Source organism: Apodemus sylvaticus, chromosome 5, assembly GCF_947179515.1.
Source record: "Apodemus sylvaticus chromosome 5, mApoSyl1.1, whole genome shotgun sequence".
In the NCBI taxonomy this organism is placed as follows: domain Eukaryota; kingdom Metazoa; phylum Chordata; class Mammalia; order Rodentia; family Muridae; genus Apodemus; species Apodemus sylvaticus.
The window spans coordinates 162,537,436-162,561,660 of record NC_067476.1 but is presented as its reverse complement, the minus strand read 5'-3'; the positions used below and the strand labels follow the sequence as shown (position 1 = coordinate 162,561,660).

Genomic DNA, 24,225 nt, shown 5'->3' with positions numbered 1-24,225 from the left:
AACTTTCACATAATGACTTCAAAAAAAGGGATGCCTGGGAGTTCTGTTCCAGCTTCTAGGTAGGAAGCATCGGCTAAGGAGGGAAGAGCGTTAAAGACCTAGGAACTGGGGCTGGAGAGGTTGCTCAGTGGTCAGAGCACTGGCTACTATTTCAGAGGACCTAGGGTTGGCTCCCTGCACCCACATGGTGGCTCATAACCATCTATAACTCCAATTTCAAAGAATCTAATGATCTCTTCTGACAACCGTGGCACTATATGGATCATACACATACACTCAGGCAACAACTAAACATATATAGTAAGTAAATCTAAACAGATTTTTAAAAAAAGACCTAGACAGTGAACTAGAAACAGAGAGGCTCTGACTGGCAAAGCTGCCTGAATGTGTCTTTTGTTACTGAATTCATTTAAAATGTTGTTAGAGAAGCAAGGCAAAGCCGCAGGTTCCCAGGTCTTGTACCAGTTGTTAGCTGTGTGGAGAACACTTGGAATCTCTTCTGCAAGAAGTGTTTCCTGCCCATAAGAGCAATGAGCATCATATTATCCTCTAAGGGAGGAGCAAGATGTGCTGCCAACATCCTCAACCTTGGCCTTTTCTTTGGAATGAGTGCTTTAAGGCTGGTGTTCAGCTCTGTCACCTCTCCTTACTTCCCTGGCTGGAGCATGGCCAGGTAGGGGACAGGAGTGGGTAGAGACCTACAAATATGTTTTAAAATTATTGATGCTAGCCCTCTATCAGATGTGGGGTTGGTGAATATCCAAAGAACTCAAGAAGTTAGACCCCAGGGAACCAAATAACCCTATTAAAAAATGGGGTACAGATCTTAACAAAGAATTTTCACCTGAAGAAATTCGGATGGCCGAGAGGCACCTTAAGAAGTGTTCAACATCATTAGTCATTAGGGAAATGCAGATCAAAACAACCCTGAGATTTCACCTTACACCAGTCAGAATGGCTAAGGTCAAAAACTCAGGAGACAGCAGGTGTTGGCGAGGATGTGGAGAAAGAGGAACACTCCTCTACTGCTGGTGGGGCTGTAAGATAGTACAACCACTGTGGAAATCAGTCTGGAGGTTCCTCAGAAAACTGGACATGAGACTTCCAGAGGACCCTGCTATACCTCTCCTGGGCATATACCCAAAGGATTCCCCCAACATGCAATAAAGACACATGCTCCATTATGTTCATAGCAGCCTTATTTATAATAGCCAGAAGCTGGAAAGAACCCAGATGCCCCTCAAAGGAGGAATGGATACAGAAAATGTGGTATATTTACACAACTCAGCAATTAGAAACAATGAATTCACAAAATTTTTAGGCAAATGGTTTGATCTGGAAAATATCATCCTAAGTGAGGTAACCCAATCACAAAAGAATACACATGGAATGCAATCTCTGATAAGTGGATATTAATTAGCCCAGAAGCCCTGAATACCCAAGGCACAAATTGCATAACAAATGACTCCCATGAAGAAGTATGGAGAGGGTCCTGATCCTGAAAAGGATTGATCTAGCATGGGAAGGGAATATAAGGACAGAGAAAAAGGAGGGAGGTGATTGGAGAAGGGATGGAGAGAAGAAGGTTTATGGGACATATGGGGAGGGGGGATCCGGGAAAGGGGAAATCATTTGGAATGTAAACAAAGAATATAGAAAATAAAAATATTAAAAAATTATTGATGCTGTTATCAGCATCATTGTTATTGTCATCATCATAATCATCACAGTCATCATCGTCGTCATCATCATTGTTGTCATAGTCATCATCATTATCATCATTGTCATCATCATCATCATCATCATCATTGTCGTCATCATCATCATAGTCATCATCGAAGTCATTGTCATCACCATCATAATCATAATTGTTGTCATCATCATCATCGTCATTGTCATCATCATCATTGTAGTCATTGTTGTCAGTGTCGTCATAGTCTCATCATTATCATCATCATTGTAATCATTGTTGTTAATGTCGTCATAGTCTCATCATTATCATCATCATTGTAGTATCATTATCACTGTCATCATCATATTCATTGTCATCATCATCATCATAGTCATTGTTGTCAATGTCATTATAGTCATCATCATCATTGTCATCATTGTAGTCATCGTAGTTGTCATCGTCATCATCACCATCACTTTCTATTATTTTGCAGTTGACAGTCCTTTGAGAGAAATAGCTGGCCTGCAAAGAAGTGCCAGCTATTTTCCAAGTGTTGTAGTTACTTTTCTGTTGCTGTGATAAAACACCATGGCCCTAATGAAACTACAAAGGCAGAGTTTATTTGGGTTTATGGTTCCAGAGGTGTAAGGGTCTAACATGGTGGAGAAACATGGCAGCAGGATCCAAAGCGTAGAGTTCATGTCTCAACTAAGGATATGAATCAGATAGAGTGAAGAAGTAGCTTAAGGTTTCCGATCTCATCCTCAATGACATACTTCCTCCAGCAAGGTGGTAGCATCTAAACCTCCCTAAACAGTACTACCAACTGGGGGTCAACATCATATGCCTGAGACTGTGTGTGTGGGGTATTTCTCATGCATGTCACTATATGACATTGAATGAACCTGTAACTGTTCCTGATGGCCTCTTGATGTTTTGGGCTTGCCGGAAACACACACCTGGGCATGGACCCACATATGAGCAGTGCTGGCTTGGCATCTCAACTTTCCAATCCTTGAGCACAGATCTGCTTGTCCAATGCCCAGGTCCTTAACAATTTCCTTTGAAATGTAACTCATCCTATGAAGACAGAACTAAATTAAAAGCACTCCAGAGAGGAAACAGATTGCAGCTATAGATTAGGAGCGCAGCCTAATCCTTCACAGGCATTAAATATTTAACGTAATTGCACCACAGGTGCCAGGAAGATGTCAGCATTGTTTAATTAGACTTAATTAAACATAAGGAAAAGTCAAATGCGTATTCAGGTCGAGTTTTTTTAATTGATTACAAAACCTTCCATTCGGAGGTCCCGTGTGCGGCCAGGCGATGCTCACCCTGTGTTAGCTAGAAAGCAAGTCTAGCAGGGTATGGAGGGGCTGAGGAAGTGGGCACAGATTCTGTCCACAGGTGGGGAATTGTATTTGTGGATATGGCAAAAGACATGCTTTTGAAATGAAGAGACTGCGTGGGCAGTTGGCCTCCTCCAGCTACGAGAATGTGGGCATCTGTCTCCTGCCTGTTTTTGTCTCATTATTGATCTGACCTCTTTTATTGGGTTGGAGACATTGAACCTTCTGCCACATATGTTATTCAGTCATGTGCAAAGACATGCATGCACACATGTGAAGGAGCGTGTACAAACTCTGCTTTTCTACACTAGGAAGATAATGAGGAGCCTGTCAGCTCCTATCTGCACCATCAGCCTGTGGCCCTGGTTATAGAGGCTCTCCAAGTCATGTCACTGCAGTCTTGTCCTTTAGGGCTGGGGAGGAGCTTTGTCAGGAGAACGCTTGCCTAGCGTGCATGACGCCCTGGGTCCACTGCTACTCCACCGCACAATCATTAACCAAGTCACACAGGCAAAATCCATCTTATAAGGCATTGGTTCTCAACCTTCCTAACACCATGATCCTTTAATACATTTCCTCCTGTTGTGGTAACCCCCAACCATAAAGTTATTTCATTGCTATTTCAATTTTGCTATTGCTTTGAATTGTAATGTAAATATCGGGTATATGGCCACCCCCTATCAATGAGTTACAGTCCACAGGTTGAGGATCACTTGTAAAGAAACAAGTTGACAGGACTCCAAGATTGGGACATTTAGGGACATTGGGCTGTTTATGTATGCATTTTTTTCCTACCACAACAATCACGTCTGTTGAAAACAGCAGGCTTCCTGGCGGGGAGGGATATCTTTTCCTGGAGTGCTGGTGGGTGTACCTTCACTCCACTGATGCACATGCGTGTGCACTTACATGTACACATACACACCAACACAATTGCCACCCAATTCTCTCCCAATTGTTCATTTCTTCTTTCCCATGTCCTGTTCCATTTGAAATTCATACTTTTATCTTAAGCTGTCGATACACACGAAGAACGTGTTTAGAACCAGCCCTTTCATCTTCTACAGGAGCTCAACCAGGCTGGAAATTAATGCATCATTCATCTTTGACAAATGGGCTACTTCTTTAAACCTTATAAATTACCAAAAGTCAAAACACTTTCTGACTTACAATCTTATTATTTTTTCTTTCTGCTTTGGCAATATAGTATGTTATTTGCAGAAATTGAGGTTTTATTTTTCACTCAAAAGCAAAAGAGCTAATTTTTAGAAAACTGAACTTTCCCTATCAGAGACTCACAATGTGGTTCCTGGGGCATTGCCCAGCTGGAAGCAGATGCTGAAAGACTGGCATAAAGTTGGTGCCCATGTATGGATCTCGCTGCTGTGGATTGAAGGTGGTTCAAAGTTCATGTGCTGGTGTGCTGGCTATTTTTATGTCAACTTGATGCCAGTTAGAGGCATCAATGAGGAGGAAGCTGAAATTGAGAAAATGCCTCTATAAGGTCAGGGTGTAGGTAAGACATTTTCTTAATTAGTGATCAATGGTGGACGGCCAAGCCTATTATGAGTGGTGCCATCCCTGGGCTGGTGATCCTGAGTTCTGTAAGAAAGCAGACTGAGCAAGCCAGCAAGCAGCATTCCTCTGTGGCCTCTGCATCAGCTCCTGCCGCTAGGTTCCTGCCCTGTTCGAGTTCCTGTCCTGAGTTCCTTTCATGCTGAACTACAATGTGGAAATGTAAGCCAAATAACCCCTTTTCTACCCATGGTGTTTTATTGTAGCCATAATCCTAACTAAGACAGTTGGGAACATAATCCCAGTGCCTCAGTGCTGAGTGGTAGAACCTTATGAAGTTGTTGGGTGCTCACCCCTCTGTGGATTACTGTCTCTGCAGTGGAGTAGGAACCTTATTTCATAGCATGCGCTAACACTTGGGCTTGGCTCCTCTGGCTGTTTTTTTCTCATGCTCCATGACTCTACCATGCTCTGATGTAAGAATGTAGCCTTTCTGAGATGTGGCTCTTTGATCTTGAACTTCCCAGATTCCAGACTGCTAGTCAAACACACCCTTCCGCTGTTACAGATCGCCACTCTGTCATGTCTGTCATGACAGCATTGCAAGGGCCACAAAAGTAAGTACAGAGCTCACTAGTTGTGCCTCATTTTGCTTCCTGTCCCAACTCTCACATGGGGGACAGGGGATGTAGAGAAAAAGACAGACATATACTTGAGTGTTGGGGTTCCCAATAGAGTGTTGGGGTTCCCAATAGAGTGTTGGGGTTCACAATAGAGTGATGGGGTTCACAATAGGATTTGGAAATGCATGGCACTGCTCTCAAGCTGTCCAAGAACCCACCAACCCTCAGGGCTGACGATAGGCATGGGTAAACTCCTATGACTTGGTCTAGACTGATTTTCCTCATTTTCTCAGAGCAGATAAGAACTCTTCTTGCCTGGTGGTGAAAGGGAAGAGTCACAGTTACTGTTGGACTCCCACAGGAGTAGTCCCACAGCGTGTGCCTTGTGAGGAGCCCTAGAGCTTCAAAACTGAAGGGCGATGTGTGAGGTAGGGACAATTGGGCAGTCACCTGAACTCCCTTCAGCATACAGCTGGGAGAATGTGAGGACCCTACCACAGGATGACTAGGAGTGACATATGGGAGACTCAGCCAGAGAACAGTCCTCCCTTGTGGAACACAAGAGGCAGACACAGGAAGAGTTAGGCTCAGGCTTAGCTGGCTGAACACCGCAAGTCACAGCCAGAAGCCCGTCATGACAAGCATATCCCCATGCACTGAGGCAGAGTCAGCCCCGTGTCTGCTGGCCACAGCACAGCTGTGCTGCTCAGCACCCTAGAAGCAGACTCCGCTCCTAGTTAAAGCAGGAAAGAAAACCGGGTAATGTTAGGAGAAGCTGCTGTGGCCAAGCACATGGAACCATTTGTTGGGATTTAAATTCTACATGAGGTTTTAGTGCATGGGGAGAGTGGTCACACTGACTGTGAGGTTAGTGCGTAGGGAGAGTGGTCACACTGTGAGGTTAGTGCATGGGAAGAGTGGTCACACCAACCATGAGGTCAGTGCATGGGGAGAGTGGTCACACTGACTGTGAGGTCAGTGCATGTGGAGAGTGATCACACTGACTGTGGGGTTAGTGCATGGGGAGAGTGGTCACACCAACCATGAGGTCAGTGCACGGGGAGAGTGGTCACACTAACTGTGAGGTCAGTGCATTGGAAGAGTGGTCACACCAACTGTGAGGCCAGTGTGTAGGGAGAGTGGTCACACCAACCATGAGGTTTTAGAGTATGAAGTCGGTGCATGGGGCAAGTGGTTACACCAACCATGTAGTTTCAGAGCAAGGGGAGAGTAGTCACACCAACCATGAAGTCAGTGCACGGGGAGAGTGGTTGTCACCGAGAGAGCTCATTGGTACCCACAGATGATGCCAGTGCAAACCATAGTTCTTTAGCTATTAGGTTATTCACTATGATATTCTGAACACTAGAAACTAAAGCATGAACTAATGTGTTTTTTCCTGAGTGTGCCAGGGCGCCATGCTCCACTAGCATACCTTTGGGTCTTGACTCACTTTCTTCTTCTTGCCTCGGTTCTGTGGTCACAGCTTTATCTGTGAGTAAAGCTCAAGGAGGGCTCTCCGCCCAACCAGGCACTGGGGTCTGTATTGAACCAGATCTCTCACTGACAAGCATTGCTGCTCATGTGACCAAACCTGACCTCAGTGGGACTCTCCAGCTTCTTCCTTCTGGAGTATCCCCAGGAGCTAGTCAGTCTTACACTCTGTTCTTTGTTAGGATGCCACATTTCTTCTAAGAGCTACAATGTTTCCATTTTCTTTTGGCAACTTTGTAAAACTTTGCTTATGTGACCTTTGTATACATATTTGCAGTGTGCATGCAATGAGACCAGTTTTGCACCCAGAAGGGGCATCTCTTCAAATACTAGAGGGCTTGCTAATGTGTGGGTGGTTACCACCTCCAAAGAGACAATCCACAGTGCTCATGGCCAGGCCTTGGACACATGGCCAGCATTTCCTGTTTGCCTTGTATCTGTGGTATTATACACAGATAGTTAAGTTTGTTAACTCTGCCCTCACTGGCAACCATGCCAACAACAGTTCTCATGGCTAAGAAAATCACTCTGGATCCTGAAGGAAGCTTCAGTTGAGTCTTCTCAGACTCCATGGTCATGGGAGATGGTTGTAGGAGAGTTCCTGGAGGCTTGTGCCAGCTTGCCTCTCTTCCCAGGATTCTTCTCCAGACAACACACCATAGTACCCTCAGGTGTGGTGCCCATGGGCAAATGATTGCTGCTATTGTGTGGGCCTTTGTGGGCCTTTGTGCTGCAGTACACAGACTGCCTGGTATGGATTCCCTCTGCAGTAGTGAACAGCTTCCTCTCCTTCTTAGATGGCTATAGAGAATACAAAGACCACCTTCGCCAGGGAACACTGTGGCCAGGGTCATGATGTCCCTTACAATGCACTTTATATGGCAGTGCTGCTCAGCAAAGTCCACAGCATGCAGGCAAGCGGGTGTCCTTGTGAAGTTTCATGTGCTTACATGCAGAAAACATACCCCAGATGCCTTTCCTCTGACCTCAGATCTCATGACCCCTGGCAGCAGGTCTGCTGGCAAGCTTGGCTGAAAGAGTCCATTTTAGTTTTTGAGACAAGGTCTCTCCCTGATCTGGACTGGCCAGCCAGCGAGTCAGAAATCTGCAGATATGCTCCACTGTGCCGGTTTCCAGAGTGCTTCGGATCCTTATGGGTGCAGTGTCAGAAACTTCACCATCCGAGCCGTCGCGTAGCCCCAGTGTGTGACATTTTATCCCTTGCATTCATCAGTCTGGGCTTTTAGGCTTAACTCTTAAACCTAATATTATTGAATCTCTCCTATATTTGCTTGTTGCCAACATAATGTGAGTTATCGAAAAATAGTCTGCCTCCTCGTGTGTGTGAGCTGGGATGATGAGAGGCATAGCTCCTCCCTCACTCAGCGATGGCTGACTTTTCCTGGGTTATCTTCCACAAAGACTGGCATTTTGTACATGAAATCCCTAACTCTAATGGGCACTTGCACAATCTGGATGTCCCCACTTCATAGCCATTTAGCTTGTGTATGGTCATGTCAGGTGTGTGTGTGTGTGTGTGTGTTGTATCTGGCTGAGTCTGCTATTGGGTTCTGCTGCATGGACCACCCTCCGTCTTTCTTACCCCTGGCCTCACAAAGAAAGGCCCCACAGTTAGAGCCTCTCTCACAAATGACTCCTGTTTTGTCCCATATGCTGCCCAGTCTAGGATACCCAGCTTTCATCTTCCTGTTCACACTGAATTGATCCCTACTCTGTTTACTATATCCTAGAATAGTCTCTATAATCCTTCCAGGACCCCTCTCTAACTGAAGAGAGTCCCCACGACTACAGACACTTCAGAAGCCAGCCTTGAGCAAGTTAGAGAATCTATCAAGAGAACATTGCTCTCCACACCAGCTATGCCTCCTCTGGACCTGGCAGACATTCGTTTTTTCCTCTTTCCCCTCTGCCTGTGTCCCTCATCACTGGTCCAGGTCACTTCCCTCCACAGGAGCCATTAACACCAGTGGTGTCTTTCCTTATTTCCTGCCCATGTAAGTTTTCTGGGAGCCACTTATGCCTTGTTAATTCAGTGGAAGCCTTGCCTGATTCCCAGTAGCATCTGCCACAACTTGGCAACCAATTACAACTCACGGGGTGAGCAAGCAAATTCACAGAGGGGCAGAGACTGTAGCACTACTCCCAACTGCAGATCAAGGGACCAGGTCTTAAGAGAAAGAGAGAGTCGGCATAGGACAGACTGCGAGCTACCGAAGGCACAAGTCACTAGGATTCTCACAGATCTCCTTCCTGGACAAAAGCTCCATGGATATACTTTAATGTCTAGTGCAAATGGACCTTTTTGGATTAAATTCTCAGTCTCACAGAGACATTGTCCTGGACCAACCACATGAGGCCACAATTGTAATAACAGATTTCCTAGAAGGCAGGAGGTCCCAAAGACACAGAGGTAGAAGATGTTTTCATTGAAACAAAAGCCTGCAGACATGAGGAAGGGCACAACAGCCAAGAAGTACAGGGAGTCTGTGACACACGCAGAGAGACATAGGCATAGGCCCACATCCACGAGCTCACACGGAAGCCAGTTCTCGGCTTTAGTGTCTGGGTGCTGGCTTCAGATTTACGGCTTCCAACTCCTGAAGCAAGTGAATCGTTGGTTCTAGGGTGCTAGGTCTGGAGTACCTTGTTATGGCAGAAGGCAGGGAGCGGGTACAATTACAGCCCCAGGGGCCTATTCTCAAAAAGCCTTTGGTTTGGAGGAAAACAGGAAGCAAGTCGAGAGCAGACAGTGCGTGAGGATTCTGGACCTGCTGAGCTCTGACTGTGTCTTTCCAAATACATTGGAATTGAAACTTAATCACTATTATTATAGGTGAGAATGTTAGGGGCTGGAGAGAGAGCTAAGTCATGAAAGGGCTTGCAGACAAAACATGAGGACCCAAGTTCAGTCCCTAGCACCCCCTAAATGACCATATGCAGAGGCATGGACCTTTAACCCAATGCTGGAGAAGTAGAGACAGGAGGATTCCTGGTCTTGCAAGTCTAGCCTGATTAGTGAGCTCCAGGTTCAGTCGGAGACCATGTCTCAAGCATTAAATTGGAGAACAGGTAAGGAAGATGCAACCTCTGGGCTGCATGTGCCATACATACAGGTGTACACATGTATGTGCACACATGCACACACAGACACATGCACAGACACAGATACAGACACACAGACAAAGACATAGACACAGACAGACAGACAGACACACACACACAGGTGGGGGGAGACCTTTATTTGGAGGCCTCTTAGGAAAGGAATGGGGGTTTGTATACTTTCTTGTCAGCTTTTGTATGTTACTCTATGTGTAAATACAGTCTTTTCCCAAGAGTTGGTCTTTTCTTGTTAAAAACTGTTTTTATGGCATTTATTTGTGTGTGTGTGTGTGTGGTCCAGTTACCACCCCTTTTCCTGTGAGAAAAAGCTCTACCACTTTCAGGGAGATAAACTCGTATACAAAGAAAGATCTACTGATAATAAATGATAAGGAAATTTATTTTAAAACATCTCTTTAGCATACACACAAGGTTATCATTTATTAAAGATAAAAGCAAATTTGCATCCGGATGAGATGGAAATGTTTCTCTATTTTTACCTAGAGGTTGAATCTTAACCTGAATATTTGATCCCGCGGGACATAGATTATATTCACTTTTAAAAATAATTTATTGATATTTTGGTTTTATAACAATCAGGTCTGAAAAGGCTGCTTTACATAAATATGTGGTAGAAAATGGAAGAAGTATGTTTAGAGACATTTCAGAGATTATTGGAAATTCTATCCTAATCCCAAGCCAAAATTTGTTTATTTATTTAAAAAAATGAAACTCAAGTTATCAACTGAAATAGAAATTTTAAAAAAATCAAATATTCTAACAAGATGATACGCTGACTTGGTACTTACTTCCTGAGGATGAAATATTAAATGTCTTCGTTTTCTGTAATTAAAGGACTGTGTTGCTATAGGAGCGGAAACGCTCGTATGTGCCGTTCATGATAAGCAGCAGTGTGGAGTCTGAGCCCGCTTTGCAGGCTGTGTCTGCTGGTGTTAGGTGGCATGCCTGCAAAAGCACAGCGAAGCGTGCTGTCCTGCCTTCAGATCTGAAGCCGTTGCTTCACATGACAGAGCCTCAGATTCGCTAACATTCTAATTGGGCTTTGGTTATTGCACATCCAGAGGTATTTTACTGTTGACCGTCCTTCCGTAGCCCTCACCTTCAGTTACCTGGCACAGGCAGAGCGTGGCCCACTGGAAAGAAGCTGGGCTGTAGAGAAAGCAGGGGCTCAGCAGACCTGACCTTGCTGGTGACCCACCCTGGCATCTCCTGGCCAGGAGTGGAAAGGAGGTGACCATCTTCTCCCATGTTCCCCAAATTTATAGATATGCATTAGAGTTAAATGGGAAATGCTTTGAATTTACTTGTTATTGAAATTTATTACTTAAAGATTCTCCATCTTGTTATTGGGAAATGTTACAGTTGTGCACTTGTGAACCCGCTTCTCATGATGGGATCCTAAGATGTGCTTTAAGATCTACCTCGTGGTTGGATGCTAAGATCTTTCCCTTGGCAGGATCCTAAGACTAGCCTCTTGGCTGGAACCTAAAATCTGCCCATAGCTGAATCCTAAGATTCAGCTTGGTCCCTTGGCTAGAACCTGAGATCTGTCTTTTGGCTGGATCCTAAGATCTGCCTCTTGGCTGGATTCTAAGATCTGTTCCCTTGGTAGGATCCTAAGATCTGCCTCATAGCGGGGTCCTAAGATCTGCTTCTTGGATGGATGCTAAGAGCTGTCCCTTGGCAGGATTCTAAGATCTGTCTCTTAGCTGGAACCTAAGATCTGCCTCTTGACTGGCTTCTAAGATATGCCTCATGGTTGAATCCTAAGATCTGCCTTGTGGCTGGACCCCAAGATCTATCTGTCCCTTGGCTGGATCCTAAGATTTACCTTAAGTCCCTTTTCATTAGTTTCTGCTAATGTCAACTTTGTCATGAGAATAAAACTTGCAACAAATGTGAGGGAGCCTCTGGGCATTGTTTGGAATCTAAAGTTCTGCTTTGGAGTTAGTTTTGTTCAGATTTAAGCATCCCAGAGACCCCTCTTAAGCACTTCAGTGATCCAAGATGTAACTGGAGTGTTTTCCTTGCATGTGTGTGTGTGTGTGTGTGTGTGTGTGTGTGTGCGCGCATGTGTGTGTGTGTGCATGTGTGTGTGTATGTGTGTGCATGTGTGTGTGTGTGTGTGTGTGTACACTCGCATCTGTGTGCTGTGCATCTGAAGGCCAGAGGACAGCCTCGATATTGCTCCTCAGTTACCACCCACTATTCTTTGAGGTGGAATCTCTCATTAGCCTGGCACTCACCATGTAAGATACCCTGGCTGCCCAGTGGTACATAGGGCTCCTCCTGACTTCACCACCCCATGGAGAACTTACCACCATGCCAGGGATTTTTATATATTCTGTGGATCAAACTCAGGTTCCCAGGTTTGCACAGAGAGCTTTGCAGAATGAGCCTCCCCCCCCCCCCCCCCGAAGTCCTGGAGCCTGAGTGTAGTGTTCCCGGCAACCAAGGGTGTTGACTATGCTGTTTGGTGCCATCTGTAATCACCTAAAGACCCGTGTACAGTGCAGAGAGATGGAATAAGTCCTTGCTCATCACAGGATTCCCTCATCGTCTGAGAGGGACAGAGCCTGGTGTGGAATGACCATTCACCCAGGGAGCTGATATCACAGGCTGTCCCCTCCCTGGCAGGAGTCACACAGAGACCCAGAATTACAGAACCCAAATCACTGTCTCATTTCTTCTTGAATTTTAGATTCAGTCACAATTTCAAATGTGGCTTATTCAAGGGCTTGAATTCATTTTTTTTAAATAAATCACTTTGCATTTTCTGGAAAGTTGAGATGTTGGCTACAATTGTGTACAATCATTTAAACACGGGAATAAGGAGGTTGTTTCTAAGGCTGCTGCTGCTGGAGAGACTCACTGTGAAGAATCCCTGGTTCTGGGTGTGGCTGTCTCCAGCATCAGGTCTGTCATATGAACCTTCGTCCTGGCCACAGGTGATTCAAGCAGTGAGTGGTAGAGTCAAGTGAGTGGTGGAGGCTGCTTCCTGGTCCCACCCTGCCTTGAGCCCCTCCGTTCCTGAATCCTACCCCAGACTTTCTGCTCTCTGTTCTGCAGAATGGCTCTGCCACCCTGCTTGGTACATGGTCTCTCTGGATGTGTCTGACACAATCTTTCTTCATGGAATTAAAAATATTTTGTGCTTTTCTAAGTCTTTCAAGGTCTCGTGATACAACATGAATGTGAGGTATTTTCTTTCATTAGTAATGTTGGTAGCTAATGATGCTGCAAAAACCAACAGCATGTTTCCATTTTTCAAAAAAAATGTTTGTTTTGCATTTACCTATCTGTCTGTCCATGCACCCACTTACCCACCCACCCACCCATCCATCCATCCACAACACCCATCCATCCACTGTCCATCTGTCTGCCTGTCTGTCTGTCTGCCTGCCTGTCCATCTGTCCATCTGCCTACCCACCCATTTGTCTGTCTGTCCACCCACCTATCTATCTGTTCATCTGTTCATCTGTCTGTCCATCTGTCCATCTGTCCATATGCCCATCTGTCCATCCACCCATCTGCCTACCCATCTGTTTATCTATTTGTCTGTCTATCTGTGTGTGTGCTCATGTATGTGGGTATGAATACATACCCTCTGGTGCATGTGGTGTGTGTGTAGGACAGAGGACAACTTTCAGGAATCACCAGTTCCATCTCCGACCACCATGAAACTCAGGTCATCCACCTTTGCAGCAAGTGCGCTCAAACACCAACCCTGTATATTCTCTTCTGATCTCTAAAAGCAGTGTGGCTGAGAGGACCTCGGCTTCCAGCTTAGGAGACTGCCTTCTCAGTTCCTTGTCTGTTAGATGTTAAACACCCTGTGCCTGTTCTGGAGTCAGGCATCCAATTCAGGCAAGGAGTGCCGAGGCCGTGGCATCCCCAGACAATCTAGGGTTCAGACCCAGCTTGGCTCTGATGGGAGGATGCATTCAAACAGAAACTGAATGACTCTGACACTCCCTGTTCCTAGTGAGAGGCAGGTGATCATGTCTAACTTGCAAATCCTTTTAGGATTAAATTAAATGAGATCATGTACCTGAGACCTTTGGCTTGATGCCGAGGCACTCGGTGAATGACAGCTGTCATGACTGTTATCTCTTCACACCCCAAACTCAAAATGAGTTATTTTTACAACATTTTCAAGATAAGAAAGCTGATTTGACATTCATTTTTATAGTAGGCTCAGGAAATTTCTCTCCAAGCTCCCACCTCAAGGAGGATTTTCACACTCTGAAATCTCATCTTACTTAGTGTCTTCTTTAAGATCTGGCAATGGATTCCACTACTTGCAAAGTGTGGGTTAAGTGCTCTGGTGTAGGCAGGCATGTGGTCACCAAAGTCCTGCTTCTGGCTACAGTGAGGACCCCAGTGGGTCTGATCCTTTCTCTACATAGCTCCTTCTGTCACCCTCAAGGCCAGCATCCTCAGCTGCTCTTTGTAATATGTTTATGACAGACTCCAGCTGTCCATCGGGAACCTGGCAGGGACCATCTCCATCTTGCTGAATGCCTGGTCAGGACGGCATTGGGATGAGTGTTGGTTGACTGAGAACAAGACTCAGATGCAAAGGGAAGGATGGAGCCCAGCTCTCGGTGAATTGTTCTGGGAGGATCATATTACCCAGGGACTTTTTACAACCTATCAACTATTGAAAACTGTGCCTGGCTTTCCAGCCTGGATGCACTCTTCAGGGCAGGGAAGAGGCTCAGGGCACTATGCAGACCTGTTCTGTAGCCAGAACAGGACGTAACCATCAAGGATCATTTCTTGATGTGTACATGATCTGTGGTCTTTCAATCAAAGCAGTTAGCAACATTAGTCTGACACCAGCTATGGAGGATCCCAGAGCATCTCTGCCTAGTCACGAGCTAAGGTAGTTTCCATTCAAAAAAGTTTAGCTTCACAGGGAATACACTGGGCTGTCTGGATTGTTTAAAGGGAACCCTGGAATACTCTCCTCAAACAAGAGACATTTGATCACTGAAGGTCTGGGGGTTGGAAGTTCAAGGTTAAGGTGCTGGAAGACAGCCCCTGGCTTAGCCACTGTCTCCAGTCTTTGCTTAGCAGAAAAGCAGGCCTCTCTCCATCTCTCCATCTCTCCATCTCTCCATCTCTCTCTCTCTCTCTCTCTCTCTCTCTCTCTCTCTCTCTCTCTCTCTCTCTCTCTGTGTGTGTGTGTGTGTGTGGGTGTGGGTGCGTGGTCTGTCTGTCTGTCTCTCTGTGTGTGTGTGTGTGGGGGGGGTCTGTCTGTCTCTCTTTTAACCCTTTAAAGTAAACAGCACAACGGCAGTCAGTCCAATCACAATGCTTTACAACTACTTTTGTGTAGTTATAGAACATCTTGTCCATTCAAAAGCAGACCCTGCAGGCACTGAGCAGTGCCTCTCTCACCACACTCTCAGTCTGCAGATTCTTGTCCTCTTCCCTTCCTGGACACTCATGGAGGAGGCACACACTGAGCTGTGACCTCATCACTTAGCCTGATGCTTCCAAGGTGAACTCTCCTAGCAGTGTGTGCCAGGGTATCATTCTCCCTCACCAGCTCATTCTGTGATGTGTGCATAGAGCACATGGAGCAATCTGTCACTCTCCATCTGATGATGGGCAGAAGTATGAACTCCATTTGGTCCCCTAGGCATCACCATTGTGAGAGCATGTGTTAAGAGGTATTAGTGGTAATAGTTGTTTTCTTTTAATAATACATTTATTTTAGTGTGTGTGTGTGTGTGTGTGTGTGTGTGTGTGTGTGTGTTTGTGCAGGTGTCCAAAAAGACCAGATAAGGATGTCAAATCCTCTGGAGCTAGAATTACAGATGGTTATGAGATACCCACCATGGAGACCAAAATCAGGTCCTCTGCAAGATTGGTCTTGCCCCTAGCAATCTGATGCTTCTAATCAACAGGAAGCAGTCTAAATAGGTCTATTCCCCCTTTCCCCCTCTAATCTTCTAGGTGGTTTTAAGTGTTGGGGGGGTTGCAAGGAATCGGGGTAGAATGAGGGTTGAAAGGATGGTAGATAGAGGAACCCAGTAAAGTGGCTAAAAGATGTTTGCCAACACTCATGTTTGCAAGATCAACATTCTACAGACTGAGCTGTCTCTCAGCCCTGCTCTGGGATGCACTTCCCCTGCAATATTCCTTTGTTTCTGTAACAAAAACAGCTGATTTGTGAGCAGAACACTTGAGACGAGAGGGCTGGACCTCATTTCCAATGTTCCCAAGCCCAAGTCAGCAGGAGTCCTGGCCACGTGCAGCCTGTCTCCTGCCTACACACCATATCAACCCAAGAACATTTCCTCCCCGCTATGAAACTGGGTCTCAGGCTTGGCTTTCTTGTTTAATAAAAAAGGATTTTCCCAGTGGTCAACTCTCTGTGGCTGTGCTCTCATTGGAGATAGAGAATGGGAAAACATTTTTTTTTTTTTTTGTATGAGCAGAACTACCCAGGCAGGCTTCAAAATAGTCCTCTGGTTCTGTGTCACCAGGCTTCCAAAGAATCAGGTTTTCCACCTGTCGATCCAGGCAAAATAAACCGACTGTGGGTAGTGTTTCCTAGGTGATGTGGCCTTGCTCATTCCATTTCACATGCGATCCATTCTTTTGGGGCATGGTGGCTAGGATACCTGGGATGCACTTACAGTAATAAGCAGACTATCTTGATTTGGGGAAGAATCTTCCTTTCACCTGGAGGCCTTTGGGGTCCGACCTGGCTCCATCACCCGCAGCATTTAAAAGTTCACTTGCACCTCATGTCTGCTTCTGTTAATTGGTCCCCAGAGCAGAGGCTGTTCATATCAGAGGCCTTAGGGAGAAGCTGCTCCTGCTATGCTGATTATTAGACACAGTAGCAAACAGGCCCCGTAGATTACTGCATCTCACATCTTCCATCAGAGACATTTCCTTTTTATAGTAGATGGCAATTAATACAGATACCAATATGGTATCAAAGTGTAGCAAGTATGGTAGTGTGGAGTGCACAACTCCAAAAGTGAAGTCTCTATCACACCCCTCCCTACAACCCTCAAGGATCATCTATCTTCAAAGGGGGAACACCAGGATGTTAGGAGTCAGTGGTAGTGGATGTCTGCAGTGAAACTGTAGTTGCACAAGGAACTCACAGCGGCTGGACTGTATGCCCAAGACCTGAGGCTGGGGCTGTGGGCACAAGACCTGAGACTGGGGCTGTGTGCACAAGACCAGAAGCTGGGGCTGTGTGTACACACAGATACATCCAGAGACACAAGACACACACAGACAAACACAAAGACACACAGACACACACACACACAGACACATAGAGACAGATACACACACAGAGACACACATCCAGGGGCACACAGATACACACACACACACAAACACATGCAGACAATACACACACATGCACATACATAGACACACACAGAAACACACATAGACACACAGACAGACACACACACATAGACATAGACACATAGACAGATACACATACAGAGATACATCCAGACACACACACACACACACACACAAACACACACACACACACTCACATAGACACATAGTGACAGGTATACACAGAGACACATCCAGAGACACATAGACACACAGACACACAGACACACAGACACACAGACACACAGACACACACACACTCACTCACATAGACACATAGTGACAGGTATACATAGAGACACATACAGAGACACATAGACACACACACACACACACACACACACACACACACACCCTGAAAGGCTATAACTTCTCACTCCATGAGCGGGAACAGTAGGCCTACAGTGTTAGGCCGAGTGTCCCGGCCAGATCAGAGCTTCGTTCTCCCTTTAAGTTAGGACTGCCACACAACACATGAGAAGTCTATAGAATTTGATTTTTCAGAAGAACAAGAAGCAGTTTTAACATGTTGCCAATACTACATGGAATGCATTTATATTAAAAGTTGTTTATTTTTCCAGTCTTACTGGGTTCCTGATATTTTTATTTTTTAAAATGAGGCCACCAAATGGCTGAGAGTTGTGAAGTCGATGGTGTAATTCACACTATCTAAATGTTGATAGCCACAAATAGAATGTCACCTCCCCGGTGTATATTAGAATAACAGTATATAAAAATGTATAGAATTAACATGTTTGAAAACTGCAGTGCTGGCACTACTGGGGCCAGTGCGTATCATAATCATGAATTGAGGGTGGCAGCATAAATTGGCATAATTCCTTGAAAGAACAGTTTGACGGTTTGTAAAATCAGTCTCAGCAGCTCAGAAGCGCTGATTCGGTCAGGGATGAGGTGGGGGACTCCAGGGTGGGGACTGGCTCAGCAGTGGCGGTAGGGCTGGTTAGTATACGCTTGTCCTCTGGCCCAATTTCTGTCCCCACTGTACAGAGCAGAAGTCTGAGTCTTCTCAGTGGCCATGACTGCCCACACACAGGTCCTGATCCCAGCCTTCCCCCACTCCTCCATTCCTACCTTCTCCCTTTTCTGGACGCCCCACTGGCCTCCTGGCTGCTCTCCCAACACACCAGCACCTTCTGCATCCGCCAAGTCTTCCCCCACTGTCCACACTTGATGGAGCTTCCTCCCCGAGCCCCGCTGTCACGTGACACCCTCAATGAGCCCATTAGCCGTGCACCGCCAACCTTCTCAGAACCCTACCCTGTTTCTGACCCCTCACATTTTGCTCAGGAGGCTGTAATATAAGCTGGTGTTGAACTTTGGACCTAAGGATCTTCATATTGAGGTGTGTTTAGCCTCAAAAAACAAACCAAAGTAAACCAAAGCAAACCAAAACTCCTCGGGTCTTGTATTTCTGCTGTCCTTGTTCAGTTCAGGTTTAGGCAGTCATGGTGAGACTTTCTATGTTTCTATGCAAAGAGCTACAGGCAACAACGGAGGAAAACTGAGACCGGAGAAATGGTCTTCCCCAGGGAAGAGCATGCTGATTGGTTGTCCAATACAAAATGGTCAGCCCTGAAAACATGCTTGCAAGCAACATTATACAGACTGAGAAAATTATACTTATGTATTTAGAAATGTATGTGTGTGTGTGTGTGTGTGTGCGCGCGCACACACACACACACACACACACACACACAGAACGCAAGAACACATCATAAAAGAGGCCATACATTTGAAAAAGAGGAGAGGTATATTTGAGCATTTGATGAGAGGAAAGGAAAGGGGAGAATAATATAGTTGTATTATTATAGTATTAAAAAATAAAAGAAATAATTTAAAAATACTCAGTAAACATTTTATAGTAAATGAAGGGCTGAATAGAACTATGTATCCTTACAAATCAGAACTAAAAGAGACCACAGGATAGTAACTATGATGGTTCCTGTTAATTGTTGGTTTCTGTCAAAGAGAAACCAGAGATTCTAGGAGACCAGTCTCTGGGCATGCGTAAAGGGATGACAATGGGCATGCGCGATGGGAATGACGATGGGCATGTGCGGTGGGGATGATGATGGGCATGCGCAATGGGGATGACGACGGGCATGTGCGATGGTGATGACGATGGGCATGTGCGGTCGGGATGATGATGGGCATGCGCGAGGGGGATGATGAAGGGCATGCGCGAGGGGGATGATGATGGGCATGCGCGGTGGGGATGACGATGGGCATGCGCGAGGGGGATGATTATGGGCATGCACGATGGGGATCATGCCAACTGTGTAAATGGAGGCAAGATGATTGGGATCCTGGACTGTTCACACGGAGTGTGTGAGCTGAGTTTGCCCTCACTGTCTATTGACTTAGGACACAATGTGATCTGCAGCTCCAAGCTCCCAAGCTCCTGCTGCCTTGACTTCCTGGCCATTATCGAAAGCACCTGGAACTATGAACTAAAACCCTTCCTTAGGTTGTGTTTGTGAGGACATTTTGCTACAGCAACAGGACAATAACCAAGACCATGGTTATGGTAAATGCACGCATGCACGCGTGCATACACACACACATTCTCACACACATACACACACACGTTCACACACACACACACACACACACCATGCATTCACTCACTCATGCACAGGCTCAAACATGCATACATGGTTCACAAGTTGGTGTTGCTGTCTTTATTTTAATTATAAAAGGTAACTTTTTGACACAAGTGCAATTGAATGCAGGTTGGGACTCTTGTCTTATGCATGCAGCTATCGACCCATTGCAATTGCCCATGTAACAAGCAGGGCCATGTTCTGCTTGTGTCGACAGCACATGAGGCTGGGTCCTGGCTTCCTAGAAGTCTGCCAGATGCTGGATCAGAGGAGTAGACAAGCACCAGTGGTATTCCTTAGTAGCCTTGTGCTGCTGCACTGGGGGGGGGGGCATTTACAGACCCCAATGACCCTGTCCTTCCTATGTCACTATGGGACACTTTGAGAGTTAAAAAGTGCTACAAGCCACCAAATGGCTTTCTTCACTTTTGAAATACCTTTGATTTAAAGCAAGCACTGGATCCACTTCTCCCTAGACTTCTGTGTAACCTCAGCGTGAGCCAGCCCTCGTCAGCGGGCAGCAGCTCCTGCTCTCAGGGTTCCTAGGCATCCGTGGTGATGGGCATCCCACAGGGATGGAAGGAACAGAGCCTTCCCAAGGAGAGAAAGGTGAGCACTGAACCTTCTGTGTGCAGTGTGCCAACAGCTACAGCCATTCTCCATCGATGCGTGTTTAGAGACCAACTTCACTGAGGAATTACGCCTGCCTCTCCCTCACTTCTAATCTGATTTCTGACTTCTTTGCCTGAGGTGAGGAGGAACAGAAGGGGCAGAGGCAGCAGCAGCAGCTGAGCCTCCGACTATACCTCAGCTCTCTGCAACCATCTGCAGCGCCCTCCCAAACTAAACCCTGAGGCCAGAATCCCAACAATCCCAGCCCGAGGCTCAGGGAGGAACCTCCTCCTACCTGAGTTCTCAGCTGTAGTTTTGTAGGCTGAGGACAACTGGTTGATTTGTCCCTGAACAAGTCTGTGGCCCATGCCTAGTATTTGTTATAAGTGGCTTAAAAGAAATCAGTGGGAGAAGACTGTGTTTGAGATTCCTCTCTGGTTGATGGTTTTGTCCCTGGGAGTACTGGGTGGCTCATATTGTTGTTCCTCCTATGGCGCTGCAAACCCCTTCAGCTCCTTGGGTCCTTTCTTTAGTTCCCCCATTGGGGACCCTGTGCTCAGTTCAATGGCTGGCTAAGAGTGTCCCCCTCTGTATTTCTCATGCACTAGGAGGGCCTCCCAGGTGACAGCTATATCCAGCTCCAGTCAGCAAGCACTTGTGGGCATGATGATAGTGTCTGGGTTTTGTAACTGTATATGGGATGGATCTCTGGGTGGGATGGTCTCTGATGGTCTTTCCCTCAGATTCTGCTCCACACTTTGTCTCTGTATCTTCTTCTGTGGGTATTTTGTTACCCGTTCTAAGGACCAGAGTATCCATACTTTGTCAACCAAAGAGTACAAATGGAGTTACCCATGGCTCCAGATGCACAGGAAGCAGAGGATGGCCTTGTTGGACATCAAAGGGAGGAGAGGCCCTTGGTCCTGGAAAGGCTTGATGCCATGGTGTAGGGGAATACCAGGACAGGGAAGTGGGAGAGGGTTGATAGGGGAACAGGGAGAGGGAAGATGAGTTATGGGATTTTCGGGGGGGCATGAAAGGGGAAATCATTTGAAATGTAAATAAAGAATATATCTAATAAAAAAAGAGATTCCTCTCATTGCTGCAGCCCCATGCTATACCTTTGACAACACAGTGTGCTTGCATCGAAAAGAGGATTCAATGTGAGTCCCAGCACCCATCACTCCTTAGAGAGGACTAATCCTGGGCAGGAATATCCCATGAGCAACAAGAGAAGCCCTATGCTCTTCAGAGATGGGTGATAAAACCTGGAAGGGGCCCATGCAGGTCTCTTAGGCACAGCATAGATCTTGGAGAGCGAGGAGCCATGCAGGGGCCTCTGCGACCTCCTCCTAGGCATAAGGAGTCAGCTCGCCAACATTTGCCTCTTCTTGCCTCTTCTTCCGGCTCAGTGTCACATGATGCCGTACTCAGGAAACTGCTCATGTTCTGCTTCCCTGGGCGGGGAGAAGAGGTGCTTGTGATTATTATCATCTGTGGAACAATTTAGGAAATTATGGCTAGGTGGATTCTGATTGATGGGTTAGCAGTTAACTCACAGGACAGTCCAAATGTATGTTTTCTTCTCACACTGCTGTGCAAAGGGGGCTACAGTAAGGTCTCCGAGGTTCAAATTTCAAAACTCAAGTTCAGTTAGAGAGAGAGGGGGAAGGGGAAGTGGAAGAGAAAAAGGGGGAGGGGAAAGGAGAGAGGAGGAGAGGGAGACAGGGAGGGAGAGTGGGGAGGAGAAAGGGAGAGGGGGAGAGGGAGAGGAGGAAGAGGGACAGGGAAGGGATGGGGAGGGGAAAGGTGGAGAGAGAATGGAAATGAAAGAAGGAAGGAAAGGAAACAGAGAGAGCGAGCTTAGGTCTATCAAAAGAATAAAAATTAGACATAAGAAGACCAAAGAGGTCCCATTCATGATGGAAACTGACTGCTCTCTGCCAGGTGCATCTTCATAGCATTGTCTTCATGAAGATGTGCTAAGATGCAGGCAGGATGCATGGATACAAAACCACCCCTGGTGTGTTGGTTTGGATGATAATGGACACTACCAGCTCCTGTTTGCACACTTGGTCCACAGCTGGCCGAACTGTTTGGGAAGGACTAGGAGGTGTGGTCTTGTTGGAGTGGGCGTGCCACTAGGAGGTGTGGTCTTGTTGGAGAGGGCGTGCCACTGAGAATAGGCTTTGAGGCTTCAACAGCCTGTGCATTTGCAGTTAGCTCTCGGCTCTCTGCCTCCTGCTTGCTTGTGGGTTGAGGGGCAAGCACTCAGCTGTCGCTCCAGCACCACTGACTCCCTGGCTGCTACCAAGCTCCTGGCCATGATGGTAAAACACTCATCTCTTGGAACCATGAGCTCCCAATTAAACAGTTCCTTAGAAGTTATCTTGGTCATGGTGTCTTACCACAACAACAAAAGCCTAACTAAGCAGCTGTTTTTCAGAAATGCAGCATTAACATCACCCAATGCACTGTAACACTCCCTGCATGTGGAATTCTTAGAATAGGCCCTGAGTTGTCATGCTGAATGATGTCCGGTTTGGTCTCCTAAGTCCTGGAGGCTGTGCACATTTGCTCTACATCACTGTGTAGAGGAAGAAAGCTACCAACAGTGTAGAGCACAGCAGCCCACGGGTTAGCCTCCCAGGGACTGGAGCTTTTCTCGGTGTTCACCGCCTTCCACGGGAGACACTGTCTCTGTGATGATCACTGTCCCCATCTCGGTAATTATACATATTATTGTTCTTTAACACTTTCACAAAGACAAAAAGCTAAGAATAAGATATTCATTTTGAATAAGAAATTATCAACATTTCTTACACAGGAAAAACTCAAATAGTGCCAGCAAAAGCCCTATTTTCATGGCAAGACTCTAAAACAACCAAGTTATGGCCAGTCTATGTCCCAGCACCTGGCTCTGTGGGCCCAGAACCTGGCTCATGGGGCCCTACATGCCTGGATTTTACTGTTATTTTTCATGTGTTTGTGTGTGATGGGCTTGTGTGTTTCTGTGTATATGCATGTTTGCAGGTTTATATGTATATGGATAGACATGCACGTGTATAGGTATGTGTCAAGCTCAGGGATTGGGTGTCTTCTTACTCTTTTACTGAGGCAGGCTTTCTAGTCTAGCTAGTCAGTTTGCTCTGGGGATCTCTTCCCTCTGCCTTCTGAGTTCTGTGATTATAGCCGGCACTCCATGCCTGCCTAGTGCTCAGCATAGATTTCAGGAGTTCAAACCCTGGTCCTCAAGTGCTTTATCCACTGAACTGTCTCCCCAGGGCCTAGAATTGTTTTTAAAAACCTATCACAGGATTTCCCATTTTGCTTTGTCTTTTAGAAATGTCAGTCAGTATTTTAGCCTCTGAGAAATTCTGGATGTCATTGATTATATTATGATATTATAATTTAAAAACCTACCTGTGAGTTGATTAAAGGGTGTATGTTTCTTTTCTCCAGAGGTCGTCTCGCTTTTATCTGCATAGGATGGAAGGCTGGTGTGTAGAGAGCTCTCATGCAGTGCAAAGCAGGCGTGCCCCCATACAGAGTCACCACAGTGAACCCACCATGCCTTCCTATGCCAAGATGACTGCACATGCTTTTGGAGGAGATGCTTTTGGAGGAGGTTCCAAGGTTGTGAGGGATCTGTCATGAGACAACCTGCTGTAGAGATTCCTCAGGGTCAACTATAGACCGAGGCTAGAGATGTCTAAAGCTGTAGCAGACCTAGCCTCTGCTGTGAGATGAACTAACACAAAGACCAAGCCTGCTCAACCTTAAAGGGAATGTGTGAGCTGCCTCT

At 46.2% G+C, this 24,225-nt stretch overlaps 1 pseudogene; it reads right to left on the bottom strand.

Annotated features, from left to right (window-relative positions):
• Positions 1-1,981: 1,981 nt before the first annotated feature.
• The window catches only part of LOC127685004 (60S ribosomal protein L8-like), a 154,215-nt pseudogene continuing 131,971 nt past the window's right edge, over positions 1,982-24,225 (bottom strand).